Source organism: Erpetoichthys calabaricus, chromosome 13 (assembly GCF_900747795.2).
Source record: "Erpetoichthys calabaricus chromosome 13, fErpCal1.3, whole genome shotgun sequence".
NCBI classification, from domain to species: Eukaryota; Metazoa; Chordata; class Cladistia; order Polypteriformes; family Polypteridae; genus Erpetoichthys; species Erpetoichthys calabaricus.
In genome coordinates, this window is record NC_041406.2 from 134,750,135 (window position 1) to 134,772,557 (window position 22,423).

Sequence of the window (22,423 nt, forward strand, 5' to 3'; positions counted from 1 at the left end):
TACTGTATATTACTCATAATTTCTGAAACTGTTAGATTGCCTGCAAATGCAGTACTGGTTGGATAATGCAAGATAATGTGGCATACTATTAGGCTACATCTGTATAAGAGACCGTAAGCATTAGGACTGAGCCATGATATTGTCTGCTGTTGTTGTAAATAAATATTGTTTACTGGCTTCAGACATTTGCAGAAATTTCCTCCGTGGCAAACTGCAGCGGTTACTTTTTTTTATTTAAATCACGCACCCCTCACAAGAAAGCTGTCAGGCTGTCGTATTCGTAGCAGTAAACTAGTGAGATTTCTGACTATAGCTAGTTTTAGCAGTAGTGAGCTGTAACTGGCTGAAGGCAGCCTGATCAGTGCATTGCGCACAAAGTGGGAAGAACACCCTGTGTAGACACATTTTCACAGTACTTGAGTAGAGCCGCTAATTATTTGTAATCCACAAGCATCTCTACATCTACACATTCCCCAAACCCTGTGGTGTTTTGAAATAACAGTATAAACTGTTTAGGCACCATATAGACATACACATCACACCAAAAAACTCACACTTTAGAACATTCCCAATATGTAGGTGTCTAGGCATTTAGAAGAACAAAGAAAACAAAGGGGATCATTACAAAGGCCAATAAGAAAACATTTATGGGAGTGAGATTCAATTGATGCATACATTTGAATTAGGTTAATTGATGATCTTAAAATTCAAGTCCCAATCAATGCGAACAGGCAGATAAATTTCCAGACTGATTTAATGGGCAAAGGCTTAGAGGCAGCATTCCATAAATTACAGAATAGGTCTTTAGAGTTTTAAAAAAAAAAAAAAAAAGAAAGAGAAGATGGAGAGAGAACACATGACACAGTATCAGACTGAAATTGGAGATTACAGAAGAAAGGGGAAGGTGAAATACAAAATGTAGACCTTGGTGACTGAAATATTCTGTCCCCCCCAGCCCCCCCTAACCAAGCCATCGAAAATATTACCAAGAGTACTGATGTTGCGCTGCACCCTGCCCAGGAATGAGGTAAGGTTTTCTCCAGTACAAAGACTTGGATTATTAAAGATGAGAGTGAAAACCAAGAAGGTATCAGAGCTAATCAGTGAAATTTCCAGAACAGATAAAGAACATGCCCAGTGTCCAAGTGAGGTACTTCATAGGAAAATACAGACTCTACATTTAGAACTCAGCCTCTTAACAACTAAAGAAACTGAACAACTCCATTTTTAAATCAAGACATCATTACTATGAACATAGCGAGAAAGCTAATAAGATCTTGGCTCAACAAATCCACAAGAAGGAAGTTCACAATGCAATCCCAGCAATCCTCAACACAGAATCATTGACCATAAAAATATAATGCACACATTCAGAGACTACTAGAAGTCCTTATATTCTACTGAATTTAAAGAAGACCAGACACAATCTAATGTATTTCTGGATGCATTACAGGTACCACAAATAGATACTGTCAGTGCAGGAGAATTAGATAAACCTCTGGCACTATCAGAATTTCTAGATGCTATAAACTCACTTCAGAGTGGGGGGAAAAAAATTCTCAACTCTGCTAGCTCCCCTTTTATTAGCAACATTTACAGAAGCTAGAGACGATAAAATTCTACCTCAGACTTTTCGCCAAACGTTACCGTCTTTTCTAAACAAAATAAGGACTTATTACAATGTGCTAGCTAGAAGGATTGAGAAAGTGTTTCCTTTGGTAATATCACAAGGCCAAACTGGATTTATTAAAGGCAGGCAGCTTTCAGTCTTCAATGCCTGTTTAATGTAATATATTTACCGACAAAGTCTAACACCCCAGAGATGATGATATCATTGGATGCAGAAAAAAACATTTGATACGGTTGAGTGGAACTACCTTTTCACTACATTGAAGAAATTTGGGTTTGGCCTGAACATTTGTGCATAGAACTGTAGACTACTGCAAACTACTGTATACCAGACAAGAAGCTTCAGTTTGTATTAACAACATTAATTCAGACTACTTTAAACTAGAATGTGGTACCAGACACGGATGCTCCTTGTCACCACTGCTTTTTGCAATTGCCATTGAGCCACTGGCAGTTCACTGTCGAAATGCTTATGAGATGAAGGGGATTATCAGAGAAGGACTTGAACAGAAAATTTCTCTATATGCAGATGAGATTAGAACTATATATATATCGGATCCACAAAATACTATACCTGTAGTCCTAACAGCACTAACAGAATTTCAAAAGATTTCAGGTCTCAAAATTAATTTGAATAAAAGTGTGCTCTTTCCAGTGAATTCTCAAGCATACAATATTAAATTGGACACCTTAACTTTTATCATTGCAGATCAGTTTAAATACCTACGGGTAAACATCACAAGTAAATATAAAGTTCTTTTATCAAAAAAATTTTGCCATCTATATGGAAAAAATTAAATGAGACTTGCATAGATGGTGTACCCTTCATCTCATTTTAGCTGGAAGAATTAACATTAAGATGAATATCCTTCCTAAGCTGCTTTTTTATTTGAAAACATTCCAATATACCTCAATAAATCATTTAGGTTATTGTTGAATCTAATTTCTTAATTTATTTGGAATTCAAAACATCCATGTACCCAAAGGGTGACCCTACAAAGACCTAAGGTGAAAGGTGGCATGGCTCTACCTAACTTTCAACTTTATTACTGGGCAGAAAATTTACAAGCAATAATAACCTGGACATGGACACAAATAGATGATTATACACAGGCTTGGCCCACAATAGAAATAAAATCCTGCAGTACTTCTTTATATGCCTTGCTTTGTACCCCAATAAGTACAAGGCATCGCCAGTATACTAACAACCCAATTGTGCTTCACTCACTCAGAATATGGAACCAATGTAGGAAGTATTTTAAGATGGAGAAACTTTTATCTGTGGTACCTCTGCATGAGAACAACCTTTTTCCACCCTCTTAAACATATGGTTTTTAATGTCTGGAAAACATTCGGGATTAAATCACTTAGAGATCTGTAAATAGACAACATCTTTCCATCCTATGAAAAATTACACTCCAAATTTAACTTTCTAGCAACACGTTTCTTTCACTACCTTCAAATTAGAAACTCTGCTAAACAAAACCTGCCCAATTTTCCTCACCTCCCACTATGCCAGAAAAAATATTGATCAGTCTTGAGGATTCAGACAGCATCTCCGTAATATATAAAACCATTTTGCAGTACCTCCCTTTCAAAGATCCAAGAGTACAATGGGAAAAGGATCTCTCACTCACCATCTCAGAAAGGAGTGGAAGGTAGCAATGCACAGCATTCTCTTCAGCTCCATATGCTCAAAGCATACACTTATTCAACTTAAAATTATATATCAGGCACATCTGTCTTGTTTAAAATTGTCCAAAATGTTTCCAGGGCAAGATCCAACCTACGAAAGTTGCAATCAAGTTTCAGCCTCACTGGGCCACATGTTTTGGCCATGCACCAAATTATCCTAATTCTGGACCAAAATCTGTAAATACCTTTCTGACAGCCTTGGTGTCACAATACCTCCGAATCAATTAACAGCTGTGTTTGGTGTAGTTCCAGATGGGCTTAAGGTGGAAAAGGAGAAACAAACTGTTATTGCCTTTATTACACTATCAGCACATAGGATTCTTCCAGTTGAGCAAGATAAGTCTAACTCTCCTATTTTAAGTCCGTGGGTAACTGATTTTATATACTATTTGAAATTGTAAGAAATCAAATTCTCACTCGGAGGATCTGTACAAAACTTTTTCCAAACCAGGCAGGAACTAATCAATAACATTTTAGAATAAGCATTTAAATTGAGGAAGCAGATTCTCTCCTCCTTTTTTTTTACTCTATTTTTATTCATGTTTGTATGGAATGTTATTTGATTCCAATAAAATCCGAAAGAAAATAAATGAGTGTTTGAACGTAGACTTTATGAAATGTTTAACATTTCATAGTTTTTGCAATTGTGAAAACAATTAATTAAGCTAGTTTAAAAATTGATGCTTTAATCTATTATGAAATTCATAAATGCTGGCATCAATATTGGCATGTCTTAAAATTGTTCATGCTGATCCTACCAGTTTTATGACTTTATCCACACATGCCAAGAACTTTACTAGGTGTTGACATGAAAAAATTTCAGTGCCATTGTTTTCTGTTACACCACTTTGTTTCAAGGTGGTTGACTATAGGCATGTTTTGTAAGAAAAGAAATCCCTTGGAATGCTCCTTTCCAGATGCAAGTAGAGACTTTATCTGTATTTGGGATTGAATCAGCTACTTCACTGTGCTGCTCATTACCTGGGCCGAATCAACTTTACCCCAACTCCTGCTTGAGACGACAATGAAATCTTGGAATTTTGGCAACACAAGTGGGGCCCCAAGCCCAGGACACCTCTGCTTACTAAAGCAGTCCTCCTTAACTGCATCTGCTTCAGCACTCTCCTCTCTTCTCTTTGTCTGTAGATAGTTGTGATGTTGTTGCTATGGGGGACTTGATAGTGTACCACCTGTGTTTCTAGTTACCAAACTGCAAAACATTTATGCCTTTGTTTTCTTGTTAAAGATGTGCTTCTCAAGAACTGTCAGGGCTCTTCTTTTCACAAGAGCAGGACTATTGGGGCAATTGTACACCAGCATGAACAGTACTCGACATTGACAGTCTAAACTCTCAGACCTTCCATCCTTTATTCCTTTATTCAGGTCACAAAAGAGAGGGCACTGGCTGAGAGAGTCTTCATGTCCAGAACCTTGCCAGTGCTGGTAAGATAAGATGAAGCCTACAATTGAATTATGTTCTTGAACACCTGGATGAGAATCTTTTGCAAGAGGCTAAACATCAGCTTTGTATGCAGCTGGGATATTTCCTAGGAGACGTTTGTTTGTTTTTTTTTTTTTTTCTTACCCCCAGACACGATAATCTGCACCCAACAAATTTGGTGGTCAGGTCTAAGAAAACCTCTTACCACTAAATATGGAAGTTTAAAAAAAATTCGAGTTGGTCTCGTCCTTTACAGGAGATGGACGTCTGAAGCAGAGCTCCATTAGCAGTGGCTTTATTTTATTATTATTTAGAGGTATCCTGTATTTATCCGACCCGAGGAGCTTCCACCACAGTATATAAAAATGAGTAACAAGAAGAGAGGTCAGAAAGAACCGGAAAAGAAACTTAACACTACATCAAAGCCTAGACAGACATCAAGCCCAAGTACGAGGTACGGCCTCTCGAAGACTGACCTGGAACTGGCAGATGAATTGCGCAGACATCCTAGGGTCCTGCTCCAATGCATCGTCTTCAGTCGAGAGCAAAAATGGGAGCAAAGGTGCAAGTGATGCAGGTCACGGTAGATCGCCGATTTCAGAAGATCACTCGAAACTAGAAAAGGCCATGCAGTACGTGCTCTCATCTACTCCTCGCGAGCCCAAAGCATCGGCTGTAATAGGAGATGCAATTCCACCCGCGGAGCACGAAAGCCAAAACGATCTGCCCGAACTGAAAGAGATGATCTCAAAACTGGCCACTTCCACGACCGTAAGTGAGCTTAAGAAGGATAACAAAGACCGGGAAATGTCTCTATTTAATCGTTTTGACGCGACCTTTAAAGGTATATTGGGGAAATTAGAGGAACACATTGAAGGAAATAGATCCAAACTGAAAAAACTTGCCGATCAGCTGGATGATGTTAAGCAGGCATTCACGGCTCGAATTGAAACAGCGGAATAATTGGCATCTAACGCCGATGAAAAAGCTACAGCTGCGAATTCCGAATGCAATAAACTCAGAGACAGACTTGCAGCCCTGAAAGATGGGTACAGAAGGAATAATATTAGATTCGAAGGTCTACCTGAGAAACGTGAAAGTACAAACCCAGTGAAATTTGCAGTAGAATTACTCTCTAAAATAATTGGAGATGACTTTAAATCAGATTCCCGAGATAGCAGCAGCTTATCGTATACGCAGATCAAATACCTTTAAACCTAGGTCTTTTATTGTTCGCTTTGAGTGATTACGATGTAAGCTTGATGTGATGGCACTTCTCAGACACAAGCAAGAGATTATATTTGAAAATAACCTCATTCGTATTTTCCCTGACTTCTCACCTTTAACAGCTGCAAAATGGGCAGCCTTCTTCAACATTAAACAGCTGTTACGGAAAGCCGATATCAAATACAGCCTCTTGTATCCCGCCAAACTGAAAGTGGAAGTTCATGGCCAATATTACGTATTTTCAAGCAAGGAGGAAGCTGAAAAGGAATTAAAGAAGCTGTTCCCGACACTCTTTTGAAAGACAATAATGAGCCGTATCCTGTCATGGCATGGCAAGGAGTTATCGCCTGCTGTCTGATCCACTTGTAAAGATACGGGTATTATAATTATACATCCTTTTCTTTACTTGGACGCTATATGTTTATGTTTTAATTACAGTTATAGACGTGAGTGTGTGGAAGTAATTAAAGTAGGTTTTGTTTTCTTTCTTTTACTACCCTAAAGGAGACTGTCTAACATCCTAACCTTGATTGCGGGGGGTGGGGAGGTGGGTGGGGGAATGGCTTGTTTTGTTTTGGCCGTGGTCTGTCTCTCGGTATGTCAGAGGACTGGGAAATTGTGAAGTGGGGTCTAGCCTCATGTAGGGTGGCAAAATGGCGGGGTGGGGGGATAAGGGGGGGGGAGAAGGAGAGCAGGCTATATCTAATCTATCCTTTTAATCCTTATAACTAGCAAAATACCCGCGCTTCGCAGCGGAGAAGTAGTGTGTTAAAGAGGTTATGTAAACATATATATGCATATACATATACACATATCAACATATATATACATATACATATACACACATACATACACACACACACACACATATACACATACATACATACATACATACATACATATATATATATATATATATATATATATATATATATATATATATATATATATATATATATATATATATATATATATATATATAATATAGCCAAATCCTGCTTTTAAATTTTTATTAAGAAGAAAAGAAACCTTTTTAAATTGAGGGAAAATATACCAATAACAATTTGTTAAGGATCTGTTTTTTTGTGAAGCTGCCTTTACACATCCTCTCCGCTGTTTTATAAACGAACGCTATATAATGCCGTCCTTTCTCCTTGCTTAGCGGTTCTGTATTCTTTTATTGTTCGTTTATTACGATTGTTATAGTTATTGTGTAGCTATTTGAGACTTACTTTTCTGTTCAGGTACCCATTTCCTTTATGTAGTCCGCGGAATCTCCGCTATTTTTTGTTCGTTTATGTACGATTATAGTTATTTATTGATTCCCTTCTTTAGCTGACTGCCTGCTCATATAAGGCGCTCTGCTGTTTTTTTGTGAAGCAGCCTTTACACAGCTTTTCCTCTGTTTTATAAACGAACGCCATATAAGGTCTTCCTTTTTCCTTGCTTCGCCAAGGAAGCAGCCTTTTTATTTAATCACGGGTTCTCCGCTGTTTTTTTGTTCATTTATTACGATTGTTATAGTTCTCTTTGTATACCACGTTGTCAGTTCAGCACTCCGGTTGTAATATGACCAAGCCGTGCAAGCTTACTGTGGAGAATGCAACGTATAGTTGTACAGGAGAAAAGCAATCTTGCCTCAAATCAATGGCAACCTTTTGTAGGTCTATAAACTTAATTTAAACTTTGACATGAATATGTCTGTATGCGTCAGTCGCTTCATATGTTCACGTGAGCCACTCTCTTGTGTGATGTTGCGATGTCCACGGCTTTATTTAATGTTAGCTAAGACCCGGCACTTAAAAGTTTCTCGCTACAGCAATTTTAACTCCGTTACAAAGTGATCCAAAGTCTTGTTTATACCTCGTGTCTTCTCATTAAACTTGTATGTCGCGAATATGGTATTGCAAATGGCAGCGGGAGCGTTTCTATAAACTTAATTTAAACTTATGGTTTACACCGTGCTTTGTTTCCGCAGTAGCTGCACTTATGAATATGCTTGTATGCGTCACTCGCTCGCTTCTTATTGTTTCGCTGCCTTCTCAATTGTGTAATGAATGTTTTCTTCAGCGCTCTTTGGGGCTCTTCCTTGTTTTGTATGTACTGCGTTCAGTCAGTTCACGTGATTACGTGGGTGGCGTGATGACACGATACGCAACTCCGCCTCCCATGGCCATGGAGGTGCACTCTATTACAGTATATGGACAAAAAAGAGGTTCCAGTTATGACCATTACGCGTAGAATTTCTAAATGAAATCTGCCTAACTTTTGTAAGTAAGCTGTAAGGAATGAGCCTGCCAAATTTCAGCCTTCCACCTACACAGGAAGTTGGGGAATTAGTGATGAGTGAGTCAGTCAGTCAGTGAGTGAGTGAGTCAGTGAGGGCTTTGCCTTTTATTAGTATAGATTATAACTATCAATGCAACAATAGGCTGTATGGCAATAACTTGTGGGGAAATCGGAAATTAAGATTAAAACTGCCTCACTACCAGTTAAGACTATAAAATGACATTAAAAGTTCAGAATCAATGTCTCCATGATGGGACAGTTAATTTTGTGAGCTGGAATGTTAAAGGCCTGAATCACAAATTAAAGAGAAGAAAGTATGCTCTCACCTAACAGGCTTAAATGCTAAAATAGTATTTTTACAGGAGACCCACTTACTAAGCAAGGATCAGTTCCGGCTGCAAAAAGACTGGACTGGCCAAATGTTCCATTCTAGCTTTACAAAGAAAACTAGAGGTGTGGGAATTCTCATACATAGAACAGTCCCATTTGTAGCATCAGATGTAGTATCGGATCCTGAAGGGAGATATGTGATGGTCATGGGTAACTTATTTAACTGTAAAATGATTTTGATGAATGTTTATACACCCAATGTCGATGATAAGGAATTCATGCAAAATCTATTTGCATCCATTCCCAATGTGAACACTCATAAAATTATAACGGCTGGGGACTTTAATTGTGTTTTAAATCCACTCTTAGATAGGACTCCTGCCGCAGGGGGGACGACATCTAACACTGCAAAGACAATTACACAGTTTGCAACCAACCACAACTTATCAGACTCCTGGAGGTTTCTAAACCCAAACTCAAGAACATATTCGTTCTACTCACCAGTGCTTCATAGCTACTCAAGAATTGATTATTTCTTTATAGATAATAATTTCTTGCCTACGATTAAATCTTGCAAATACGACAAAATTGTTATCTCCGACCATGCACCTCTAGTTTTGGAGCTAAAATCATTATGCCCCTCACACTCGCCTCGCAGATGGCGTCTTAACCCACTTCTATTAGCAGACGAGAACTGTACAGAATTTATATCTAAACAAATCAGCTGCTGCTTAGAGACAAACACATCCTCAGAGGTTTCTGCAGGAACACTTTGGGGAAACTCTAAAGGCCTTCTTAAGAGGACAGATTATTTCATATCTTTCCCATAGAAATAAATCAGAAACCAAGAAAGTGTCAGAGCTAAGAAGGGAAATTACTAGAATAGATGAAGAACAAGCCAGGCGTCCAAGTGAGGCTCTTCATAGGAAAAGGCAGGCTCTGCATACAGAACTCAACATCTTGACAACTAAAGAAACTGAATAACTTATTTATAAATCAAGACATCATTACTATGAACACGGAGAGAAAGCTAATAAGCTTTTAGCTCAACAAATCCACAAGCAAGAAGTTCGCAATGCAATCCCAGTAATCACCAACACGAATGGAGATGAAATCATTGACCATAAAAATATAATGCACACATTTAGAGACTACTATTAAACCTTATATTCTACTGAGTTTAAAGAAGACAACACACAATCTAATGCATTTCTAGATACATTACAGATACCACAAATAGATACTTTTAGTGCTGAGGAACATGATAAACCTCTGACCCTATCAGAATTACAAGATGCTATAAAGTCACTTCAAGGTGGGAAATCAGCAGGCCCTGATGGCTACCCTGTAGAATTTTATAAGAAATTCTCCACTCAGGTAGCTCCCCTCTTATTGGCAACATTTACAGAAGCTAGAAACAATCCAATTCTACCTCAAACTTTTCGTCAAGCATTAATCGTCGTCTTTCCTAAACAAAATAAGGACTTGTTACAATTTGCATCATACAGACCAATTTCACTTGTGAATAATAAGATACTTTCAAAAATTATAGCTAGAAGGATGGAGAAAGTGCTGCCTTCGGCAATATCACAGGATCAAACTGGATTTATTAAAGGCCGACACTTCCAATCTTCGACGCCTGTTTAATGTAATATATTCACCAGCAAAGTCAAACACACCAGAGATGATGATATCATTGGATGCAGAAAAAGCATTTGATATGATTGAATGGAACTACCTTTTCACTGCATTGGAGAAATTTGGATTTGGCCCGAATATTTCTGCATGGATCAAACTACTGTACACCAGTCCAGAAGCTTCAGTTTGTATTAACAACATTTGTTCAGACTACTTTAAACTAGAACGTGGCACCAGACAAGGATGCCCCTTGTCACTACTGTTGTTTGTAATCGCCATTGAACCACTGGTGGTCCACTGTCGAAATTCTAATCAGATAAAGGGGATTATCAGAGAAGGACTGGAACAGAAAACTTCTCTATATGCAGATGATATGGTTTTATATATATCAGACCCAGAAAACACTGTTCCTGCAGTTTTAACAGCACTTACCGAATTTCAAAAGATCTCTGGTCTCAGAATTAATCTGAATAAAAGTATACTCCTTCCAGTGAATTCACAAGCATATAATATTAGATTGGACACCCTACCTTTTACCATAGCAGATCAGTTTAAATACCTAGGGGTAAATATCACTAGTAAACATAAAGCTCTTTATCAACAAAATTTCACCATCTGTATGGAAAAAATTAAACAAGACTCGCATAGATGGTCAACCCTTCATCTCACTCTAGCCGGAAGAATTAACGTTGTTAAGATGAATATCCTCCTCTTTTTTTATTTCAAAACATTCCAATATATATCAATAAATCATTTTTAAGCAATTAGATTCAACCATAACCTCATTTATTTGGAACTCAAACCATTCACGTATCACCCTACATAAACCTCAGGCAGAAGGTAGCATGGCTCTACCTAATTCAGTTTTATTACTGTGCAGCAAACATACAAGCCATAAAAACCTGGACACAAATAAATGAATATACTCAGGTTTGGTCTGCAATACAGTAATCCCTCCTCCATCGCGGGGGTTGCGTTCCAGAGCCACCCGCGAAATAAGAAAATCCGCGAAGTAGAAACCATATGTTTATATGGTTATTTTTATATTGTCATGCTTGGGTCACAGATTTGCGCAGAAACACAGGAGGTTGTAGAGAGACAGGAACGTTATTCAAACACTGCAAACAAACATTTGTCTCTTTTTCAAAAGTTTAAACTGTGCTCCATGACAAGACAGAGATGACAGTTCAGTCTCACAATTAAAAGAATGCAAACATATCTTCCTCTTCAAAGGAGTCAGGAGCAGAGACTGTCATTAAGGCAGAGGAAAATCAATAGGGCTGTTTGGCTTTTTAAGTATGCGAAGCACCGCGGCACAAAGCTGTTGAAGGCGGCAGCTCACACCCCCTCCGTCAGGAGCAGGGTGAGAGAGAGAGAGAGAGAGAGACAGTTTGTTTTTCAAGCAAAAATCAATACGTGCCCTTCGAGCTTTTAAGTATGCGAAGCACGGTGCAGCATGTCGTTTCAGGAAGTAGCTGCACAAAAGATAGCAACGTGAAGATAATCTTTCAGCATTTTTAGACGAGTGTCCGTATCGTCTAGGTGTGGGGACAGCCCCCCTGCTCAATCCCCCTACGTCAGGATCAGAGAAAGTCCGCGCAAGAGAAAGAGAAATGTAAGCTGGGTAGCTTCTCAGCCATCTGCCAATAGTGTCCCTTGCATGAAATCAACTGGGCAAACCAACTGAGGAAGCATGTACCAGAAATTAAAAGACCCATTGTCTGCAGAAACCCGCGAAGCAGCGAAAAATCCACGATATATATTTAAATATGCTTACATATAAAATCCGCGATGGAGTGAAGCCGCGAAAGGCGAAGCGCGATATAGCGAGGGATTACTGTAGAAGTAAAATCCTGTAGTACTACTTTATATTCCCTGCTCTGCGCTCCAATAAATGCAAGTTATCGCAAACATACTAATAACCCAATTGTGTTTCACTCACTCAGAACATGGAACCAAATTAGAAAGCAATTTAAGATGGAAAATCTTTTATCTGTGGCACCTCTGCAGGAGAATCGCCTCTTTCAACCCTCGCAAACATATCAAGTTTTTAATATCTGGAAAAAATTTGGGATTAAATTGCTCAGAGATCTTTATATTGACAATATGTTTGCATCCTTTGAACAATTACATTCCAAGTTTAACCTTCCAGCTACACACTTCTTTCACTATCTTCAAATTAGAAACTTTGTTAAACAGAACCTGCCCGATTTTCCTCATCTCGTACCCTCCACCAGGCTGGAAAAAATACTGCTCAATTTCGAGGACTTAGACACCATTTCTGCAATATGTAAAATTTTATTAGAGTCCCTTCCTTTCAAAGATCCAAGAGGACAATGGGAAAAATATCTCTAATTTAATATATCAGAAAAGGAGTGGAAGGTAGCAATGCAGAGAATTCACTCGAGCTCCATATGCACAAAGCATAGAATTATTCCACTCAAAATTATATATCGAGCTCATCTGTCTCGCTTAAAACTGTCCAAAATGTTTCCAGGGCAAGATCCAACCTGCGAACGCTGCAACCAAGCTCCTGCCTCACTGGGTCGCATGTTTGGGCATGCACCAAATTAACATCATTTTGGACCAAAATTTTTAAGTGCCTTTCAGACAGCCTTGGTGTCACAATCCCTCCTAACCCATTAATAGCTGTGTTTGGTGTTCTTCCAGATGGATTTGAAGTGGAGAAGGACAAGCAAACTGTGATTTGCATTCACTACACTTTTGGAACGCAGACTGACTTTGTTAAATTGGAAGAATCCTAACTCTCCTCTAATAAGTCAGTGGGAAACCAATGTTTCATATTATTTGAAATTGGAAAAAATCAAATTCTCAGAGGATCTGTACAGAAATTTTCCAAAACCTGGCAGGATCTCATCAATAATATTTTAGAATAAAGAAGAAATAATTATTTCCGCATTTCTTTTCCTTCTCCATTTATCTTTTTTACCCTATTAAACTCAAGGCTTGTAAACATGCCTAAATTATTGAGTATTACTCCTTTGGCCATGCCTTCCTTCTCAGGGGTGGGGTTGATTTGTTTTTCAATCCTATTTTTTGTAAAAATTGATCTATATGTACGGAATGATTATAATAAAATTAATAAAAAAAAAAAAAGGTATAATCATGGACTGCCTCAAACTCCTAATCACATATTAACCATATTTTTAGAACGGATTTGTTCTATTTAAGGAACATTGTAAAAGTCTGCTAACAATGCAGAATGCTAAGAAGTTAATTCATGCTTTTGTTTTTCGGTCAGCTAGATTGCTGTAATGCAGTCCTAGCAGGACTGACTACCTAAGTAAGACCTCAACCTGTTGCAGTTAGTTCAGAATGCAACAACAAGAATCTTAACTAGAAATAACAAAAGTTGAGTACATCAAGCCAGTTCAAAGATCGTGTCATTAGTTCCCCATGTCCTTTAGAACTGACTTTATATACCATTAGTAGTATTTTGAACTGTTAAATCATGCTTATTCCTGTGTTTTGGAACACCTATATCCCTTTATTCCAAGTTCTAACCTTAGGTCCCCTAATAGTGGTCAGCTTATTATACCAAGATCTAAGCATTAAAGTACTGGTAAGGCTCTTTCGCAGTTTTGCACCAAAATCTGGAATACTGTAACAATAGAAATGGTAGGCTAACACAGTGGATCATTTAAAAAGAAAAATACACTTTTTTAAATTTGGAGTTTTTCGTACCTAAATTTTAATTCTACTCCAAAAAGACTATTAATGAAAAATCAGTGATAATTATATGCATGTATTTGTATTCATTATTAATCTCTACTTTTCTCAGTTTTCCTTTTCTGTTTTTTATGTGGTGACATTTTTGTGCCACTACCACCAGATCAAGCCACTGTGCGTTAGGGGTGGGCGATATAGTCCCAAAATTATATCCCAATATTTCAAAGAAATTCATAGTAGTACTAGGGTGTTGTACCATGTTAGCCATTATGAATGTAGAGAAAAGCCAAGCAAAAGGACACCTTTTATTGGCTAACTAAAAAGATTACAATATGCAAGCTTTCGAGGCAACTCAGGCCCCTTCTTCAGGCAAGATGTAATCAAAGATGTAATCAAATGTAATCAAAAAAAAAAAAGATTACATCTTGCCTGAAGAAGGGGCCTGAGTTGCCTCGAAAGCTTGCATATTGTAATCTTTTTAGTTAGCCAATAAAAGGTGTCCTTTTGCTTGGCTTTTCTCTAAAGAAATTCATGTTAATGATATTTATGACAATATAGAAAAAAAATTCTGAACCATGCTTTATCGGTGATTACAGCTTGCAGACAGCAGGATTTATAAGTGCAAACAAAATGAAGGGCATTATCCATCCTTTTCCAATGAGCTGCTGTCATTGAAGATAGACTACCTAATTAGAAGTATGAATCTGTTGCCACAAGGTGCCAGCAGCAGCATTATATTGCAACAGTAATGACACAGCATTGTATACAGTGACACCACAGAAGTAAAATGTAAGCACAAAAGTAGCCTAGGTTGTGTTTTCTCTGGAAATCTTAAGTTAAAGTATAACTACTTAACACTTTAGTTTAACAGTAACAATAGCTAAAGTAACTGTATAATATTGTCACCTAATAAAGCTGACCTCAAATTTTAAGTACAAATATAAACAAACAGCTGCAATCCAAACAAGCCTTCAGTCAAAATGTAAACACTCACTGTGTATAAAATTTAAAATAAAAAAGACAGTTGCCTTGAATCTTTGCCTTTTTTTCCTCTCCCTAATCAAGTTTTCTCATAAGCCAAGCCATTTTTGTGTGTGTGTGAAATCCTCGGACTAAAACAGACTTTCTTTGGAGACTGAATTCTCTTGTAATCTTGTGCCTTGGAAGTAAACGCTCTGTGTATTTATTAGTCCTTAATCAGTAGTATGTGTGTCTGGTGTGTGAGTTTGTGTATGTGCAGGTGCTTTTTGGGGTAAGTTTAACTGTAAAAAGAATTGAACATCAGTTATTTGTGAAGTAGAAACATTCTGATTATTCTGCACCCCTGATCTCTGTTCAGCATGCACAAGAAACTGTGAAACTTCGGTGTTCCCCTCCATAAAGAGGGTCCTCTTTTCAGTAAATGGGACTCTTATCCTTCTTGACATAAATTGTCCTTCAATGAAATGCTGTTAATAAGGAATAATAGAGATCACTGTGCAGGTTTCTGTTAGTGATAAACAAATATTTCATGAGTTAAAAAAAATGGGATGGCTAACTTCGCTTTTCAGAAGAATCTGTCATGATAGAACAGAAGGAGCTGGAGAGCTGGGCGGGAAGGAATAGGATGAGGAGGTGGGGATCTGTGCAAGTGTTTTAAACAATGAAAGTAAAAAAAATGCTTTGGAATTGAGGACTCTCAAACCAAGATGGCTAGCAAAATAAAACATGTCTGATAGGCTTTTGCTTCTTATGGAAATAAAAATAATTATTTTCAAATGCGTAATTCATTTGACCTGATTGTTTTTAATCTTTCTTACCTGACACCTACGGGGCTCTGTAGAAAAGTGACAGACCTCAAGAAAAGGACGAGACCAAACCTGGATGGTGTGTTTTTGCTTCAAGAGATGACACAAGTTTGTCATGTTTCCACCTTTAGCGATAACAGTTTTCTGACATATTTTGCAAAGTATTGTGCTTTGTTGGCGAAATAACTTCTTGTCATTGTGTGCTAGGGAACGTAAATGCATCATGTCACTATATCATTGATATTGCAAAATGACATTTTTTTTTTTTACTACATAAAAATTTATACCGGTATTATCATGGACGATATATGGTACATCCCTACTGTGGATCCACCTGTGATATTGAGATAGAGGAATGGCCCAGCTGTCCACAAGTGAATGTCTTTGAGTGAACACTGGTGGGACTGGTCGCTGCTGCTCGCCGGTAACTAGACTGTTGATTTTAGCTATGACTGGTGATTTTGATGGTGATATTGCCGTTATTGCTGATATCTTTGCGTGGCTGTATATGCATTAGCTTTAGCCTAACCCCGTTTCGAAACTTACCTGATTTGTTCTCTGGATGCCTGAGCTGCTTGTGGCCTCGCCTACAATGGGGAGGATATTTACCTGGTTTAGATTGTTTGGTGTCTCCTGTCACTCGTTATTCAACCTGTGATAGGCCTGCTCCAGTACTCAGCTGCTGAGCTTCTTCAACTGTGTCTCCAGTCTATGCCTCTGCTGTCTGTGCTGCATTTTGATCCGGACGTCCTATTTCTCCCTCGCCGGAGATGCATCCATCGTGGGTCCAGCCAGAGATTCCGAATGGACACCTCAAAAGGAATTAACTCCTTCTGGTCTAATTCTCGGCACCCTCCACTTAACACAGATAGGAATACTGACCACAGCGTGTTGGCCAGCCTAGCTCAGTCGGCTACGACCGCTACCAAATGTGACAGCACCAATATCAATTTCGGTCTACTGAACATCTGCTTACTCACGAGAAAGGGGCATCTCATCCAGGATCTCCTCATTGACCGTAAGTTTGACTTTCTGTGTTTAACCGAGACATGGCAGCAATCTCAAGAATTTTCACAACTTAATGAATCCACCCCCAGCAACCTCTCTCCCCCCCACCCCAAAAGGTTTGTTTACATTTGCCAACCCTGTGCCTCTGGCCATGGAGGAGGTATTGAAATATTTTATTTGCGAGAAGTGGAAAGTCCTGCCATTGTCTGCTCCTGCTGTTAGCTCTTTTCAATCAACTGTGTGTCAATTGTCTGGGCCTATTCCTACCATTATTGCAACTACCTACATTATCTACAACTCCCCTTAAATCAAACAATGATTTTTTGAACGACCTTGCTACCTTTCTTACCCATTTATCTACAATTACTTCAAACATAATTCTGTTGGGGGATTTTAATATACATCTGGACAATATCAATATCCTTCTCCCTAGAGACTTTTTATCTTGCCTTGAGAGTTTTGGATACCAGCAGTATACTGATGTTCTCATCCATTGTAAAGGACATATCTTGGACTTGATCTGCTGCTCTGGTGTTGTCCCCTTTCGATCTTACAGCAGATGAACCCACTATAACTGATCATTTTCTCCTTTCATTTAATGTTAAACTTAATTTTTCTATTACTAAGCTCCCCTGTCTCATATCTTTTTGTAATATTAAGAATATTAACTTGAATTTTCTTTCTTCTAGAATTGATTCCCAAATGGACTTTTATAATTTATCCACTCTTGAAGAATTGGTCTCATATTATAACACTGGACTCAATGATGTTCTTGATTTTCTCTCTCTCTCTCTCTCTCTCCGTTAAAAACCAGATCTGTTTCGTTTTTTTTTTTCTGCCCCTTGGTTTAAGCCTGAACTTCGGCTTCTGAAAGCCAAGGGGAGGCAACTTGAACAGTTATATAAAAAAACTGGACTATCTGTTCACAAAGAGATGCATGCAAATCATGTACTTTATTATAAGGACTGTATAGCTCAAGCCAAATCCAACTATTACATTCGGTGTTACCTTTATTACAAGAAATTAACTAAGTCATTGTTTTCATTAATTAATATTACACAACCTCCAGACACTTTACCATCTCACCTTTACTTGACTGCTTTTTGTAATTCCCCGTATGTCCTTTTTTAATGAGAAAATCCAGAGGATACATCAGCACCTCGGTCCAGATTCTCTCTGTATTTCCTCTGAACTACACTCACCTATTCACTCATTTTCCTCTTTCCAGCTTCCCGCTTCCTCAGAAATCTCAGATCTCATCTGCAAATCCAAGCCATCTACTTGTCAGCTGAACCCCCTCCCTACAGTTCTGGTTAAAGCCTGCCTGCCTCCCCTCTCTTGTCCCTCTTATTTCTGCTATAATTCACTCTTCTCTCACTACTGGTACTGTTCCTTCATCTTTTAAAACTGCTGCAATAACCCCAATACTGAAAAAACCTGGTAGCGATCCTACTAACTTCAATAATTTTTTCCCTATTTCTAATTTGCCCTTTATCTCCAAAATTCTTGAAAAAATAGCTATGCAACTTCACTTCCACTTCTCTCATAATAATCTAAATGAAAAGTTCCAGTCTGATTTTTCGCCCTCTTCACAGTACAGAAACGGCACTCTGGTGGTTTAATTACTATTCTCATCCTCCTTGATCTGAGTGCGGTCTTTGATGCTATTTGTCATACCACTCTCCTCAATAGATTATCTTTGATTGGAATTACCCACACTCCACTAGATTTAGGCCGCACTCAGTTCATTCAGCTTAAAACATTCACATCTCAACTCACCGCTGTTATTTCAGGTGTTATTTCAAAGGCCCTGGGGCCTCTTCTTTTTATTATTTACCTTCTTCCCCTTGGCAATGTCTTTCGTAAATATAACATTAATTTTCACTGTTATGCTGACGACACTCAGCTCTACCTTGCTAGTAAACCAACCTCTTCTTTTCCACTATCTTCGCTTATTGACTGCATTGCTGAAATTAAATCCTGGTTTTCTTCAAATTTTCTTAAATTAAACAATGACAAAACTGAGGTTCTCCTCATTGGTACAAAATCATCATTATCCAAAGCCGATAATCTTTCACTTGCTATTGATTGTAATATTAATCGCATCTGCCCCTCCCTCACTCCCCATACCACTGCCATTCTTGTTCACCGTCTTTTTACTTCTCGTGTGGACTATTGCAATTCACTCCTCTTTGGTCTCTCTAATAAATCTCTCCATAAGCTTCAGCTAGTCCAGAATTCTGCTGCTCGCATCATTATTTGAACCCCATCCATTCACCATATTATTCCAGTCTTGCAGCAGCTTCATTGGCTCCCAATTAAGTTTTGAATTGATTTTAAAATTCTGCTATTAACATTTAAGGCCATTCATAACTTTGCCCCTCCATATCTGTCCAACCTTCTTCATGTTGCCATTTCCTCCTGTAACCTTAGATCCTCTTCCTCAATCCACCCGGCCATCTCCTCTCTCCTGTCTAACCACCATGGGGAGCAGTGCATTCAGCCGTTCTGCTCCCAAGCTCTGGAACTCACTACCTGCTGAGTTTAGAAATATCTAATCATTTTCAACCTCCAAATATAACCTTAAAACCCATCTGTTTAAAATGGCTTTTTCTCTATGATTACAGTGGCTTTGTTTGGTTTTAATGTTTATATTTTCTGTATTTTCTGATGTTTTAAGTTGTTTATAATGTGTGTTTTTTATTTATTGTTTTGTTTGGTGTCCTTGAGTTCTTAGAAAGGTGCCTTGTATAAATAAAATATATTATTATTATTACTACAAGGCCCTCTGCAGCTAATCATATAGGACAAAGCCTAAAAAACAATACGGAATGACATTTCTTATGAAGAATGCCAAGTGGGGTCTAGACTGTCTTTTGGCCTTTATTTGGAGATTTTTAGAGACTTAAACAATACTGCATATACTATAAGAAGTCTGCCTTTCTACAAATTTTATATCTATTTTATATGTACATGTTTGTTTTTTATTTATTCATTATTACATTTTTGTTTTTGACTTTTCTTGAAACTGTTTTTTTGACATCTTGTAAAGCACTTTGAACTACATCCTGTGCATGAAAATGTCAGTCAGTCAGTCATCATCCAACGCACTATATCCTAACACAGGGCCACAAGGGGGGTCGGCTGGAGCCAATCCCAGCCAACACAGGGCACAAGGCAGGAAAAACCCTGGGCAGGGCGCCAGCACGCACACACACACACACCCACCAAGCATACACTAGGGACAATTTAGGATCGCCAATGCACCTAACCTGCATGTCTTTGGACTGTGGGAGGAAACCGGAGCACCCTGGGGAAACCAACATGGACATGGGGAGAACATGCAAACTCCACACAGGGAGGACCCAGGAAGTGAACCGGGTCTTCTTACTGCGAAGCAGCAGCGCTACTACTGCGCCACCGTACCGCCCCACATGAAAAGGTGCTATAGGAATAAATATTGTTTCTAGGGATACTTGATTTTATCTTTTTCACACATGCTTTTGGCCAGGTAATTTACTATTAAATTCCTGAAGGAGCTTTCATGTGTTTTTGGAGAAATAGTGGATAATTAATAGATAGATAGATACTTTATTAATCCCAATGGGAAATTCACATTCTTCAGCAGCAGCATACTGATACAATAAATAATATTAAATTAAAGAATGATAACAATGCAGGTGAACAACAGACAATAACTATGTATAATGTTGAATGTTAACGTTTACCACCCCGGTGGAATTAAAGAGTCGCATAGTTTGCGGGAGAAACGATCTCCTCAATCTGTCAGTGGAGCAGGACAGTGACAGCAGTCTGTCGCTGAAGCTGCTCTTCTGTCTGGAGATGATACTATTAAGTGGATGCAGTGGATTCTCCATAATTGATAGGAGCCTGCTGAGCGCCCTTCACTCTGCCACAGATGTTAAACTGTCCAGCTCCATGCCAACAATAGAGCTTGCCTTCCTCACCAGTTTGTCCAGGCGTGAGGCGTCTTTCCTCTTAATGCTGCCTCCCCAGCACACCACTGTGTAGAAGAGGGCGCTCGCCACAACTGTCTGATAGCACATCTGCAGCATCTTATTGCAGATGTTGAAGCACGCCAGCCTTCTAAGGTAGTATAACCGGCTCTGTCCTTTCTTGCACAGCGCATCCGTATTGGCAGTCCAGTCTAATTTATCATCCAGCTGCACTCCCAGATATTTATAGGTCTGCACCATCTGCACACAGTCACCTTTGATGATCACTGGGTCTATGAGGGGTCTGGGCCTCCTAAAATCCACCACCAGCTCTTTGGTTTTGCTGGTGTTCAGGTGTAGGTGGTTTGAGTCGCACCATTTAACAAAGTCATTGATTAGGTCCCTATACTCCTCCTCCAGCCCATTCCTGATGCAGCCCACGATAGCAGTGTCATCAGAGAACTTTTGCACGTGGCAGGACTCAGAGTTGTATTGGAAGTCCGATGTATATAGGCTGAACAGGACCGGAGAAAGTACAGTCCCCTGTGGCGCTCCTGTGTTGCTGACCACAATGTCAGACGTGCAGTTCCCAAGACGCACATACTGAGGTCTGTCTTTAAGATAGTCCACGATCCATGCCACTAGGTATGAATCTAATCCCATCTCTGTCAGCTTGTCCCTAAGGAGCAGAGGTTGGATTGTGTTGAAGGCGTTAGAGAAGTCTAGAAACATAATTCTTACAGCACCACTACCTCTGTCCAAGTGAGAGAGGGATCGGTGTAGCATATAGATGATGGCATCCTCTGCTCCCACCTTCTCCTGATATGCAAACTGCAGAGGGTCAAGGGCGTGTTGAACCTGTGGCCTAAGTTGGTGAAGCAGTAGCCTCTCCATGGTCTTCATCACATGTGATGTCAGAGCAACAGGCCGAAAGTCATTCAGCTCACTAGGACGTGATACCTTTGGGATTGGGGTTTTCCAAAGCCTCGGGACTTTCCCCTGTTCCAGGCTCAGGTTGAAGATGCGCTGTAGAGGGCCCCCCAGCTCCGATGCACAGACCTTCAGCAGTCGTGGCGATACTCCATCTGGACCCGCTGCTTTGCTGGCACGAAGTCTCCTCAGCTCTTTGCTCACTTGCGCTGTTGTAATTATGGGTGGGGATGTCTTTCCTATGCTGGTATCAGCAGAAGGATGTGTGGAGGGTGCAATACTCCGAGGTGAGAGTGAGAGTGGGTTAGGGTGGTCAAACCTGTTAAAGAAGTTGTTCATTTGGTTTGCTCTCTTCACGTCTCTCTCAATGGTGGTACCCCGCTTCAAGCTGCAGCCAGTGATGATCTTCATCCCATCCCACACTTCCTTCATGCTGTTATTCTGCAACTTCTGCTCCAGCTTTCTCCTGTACTGCTCCTTCACCGCCCTGAGCTGGACTCGGAGTTCCTTCTGCACGCGCTTGAGCTCATGCTGATCACCGTTTTTAAAAGCCCTTTTCTTCTGGTTCAAAAGGCCCTTGATGTCACTTGTAATCCATGGCTTGTTGTTAGCATAGCAGCGTACAGTTCTTACTGGAACTACAATGTCCATACAGAAGTTGATGTAGTCAGTAGTGCAGTCAACAACTTCCTCAATGTTCTCATTATGAGATCCCTGCAGGATATCCCAGTCTGTAGTTCCAAAAAGTTCTCTGAGTATTCTCAGCCTCCGGGGTCCACTTCCTGAATGATCGTGTGGTTACA

At 39.3% G+C, this 22,423-nt stretch overlaps 1 protein-coding gene across 1 annotated transcript in view; it reads left to right on the top strand.

Annotated features, from left to right (window-relative positions):
• The window catches only part of grhl2b (grainyhead-like transcription factor 2b), a 338,201-nt gene that overhangs the window by 36,685 nt on the left and 279,093 nt on the right, over positions 1-22,423 (top strand).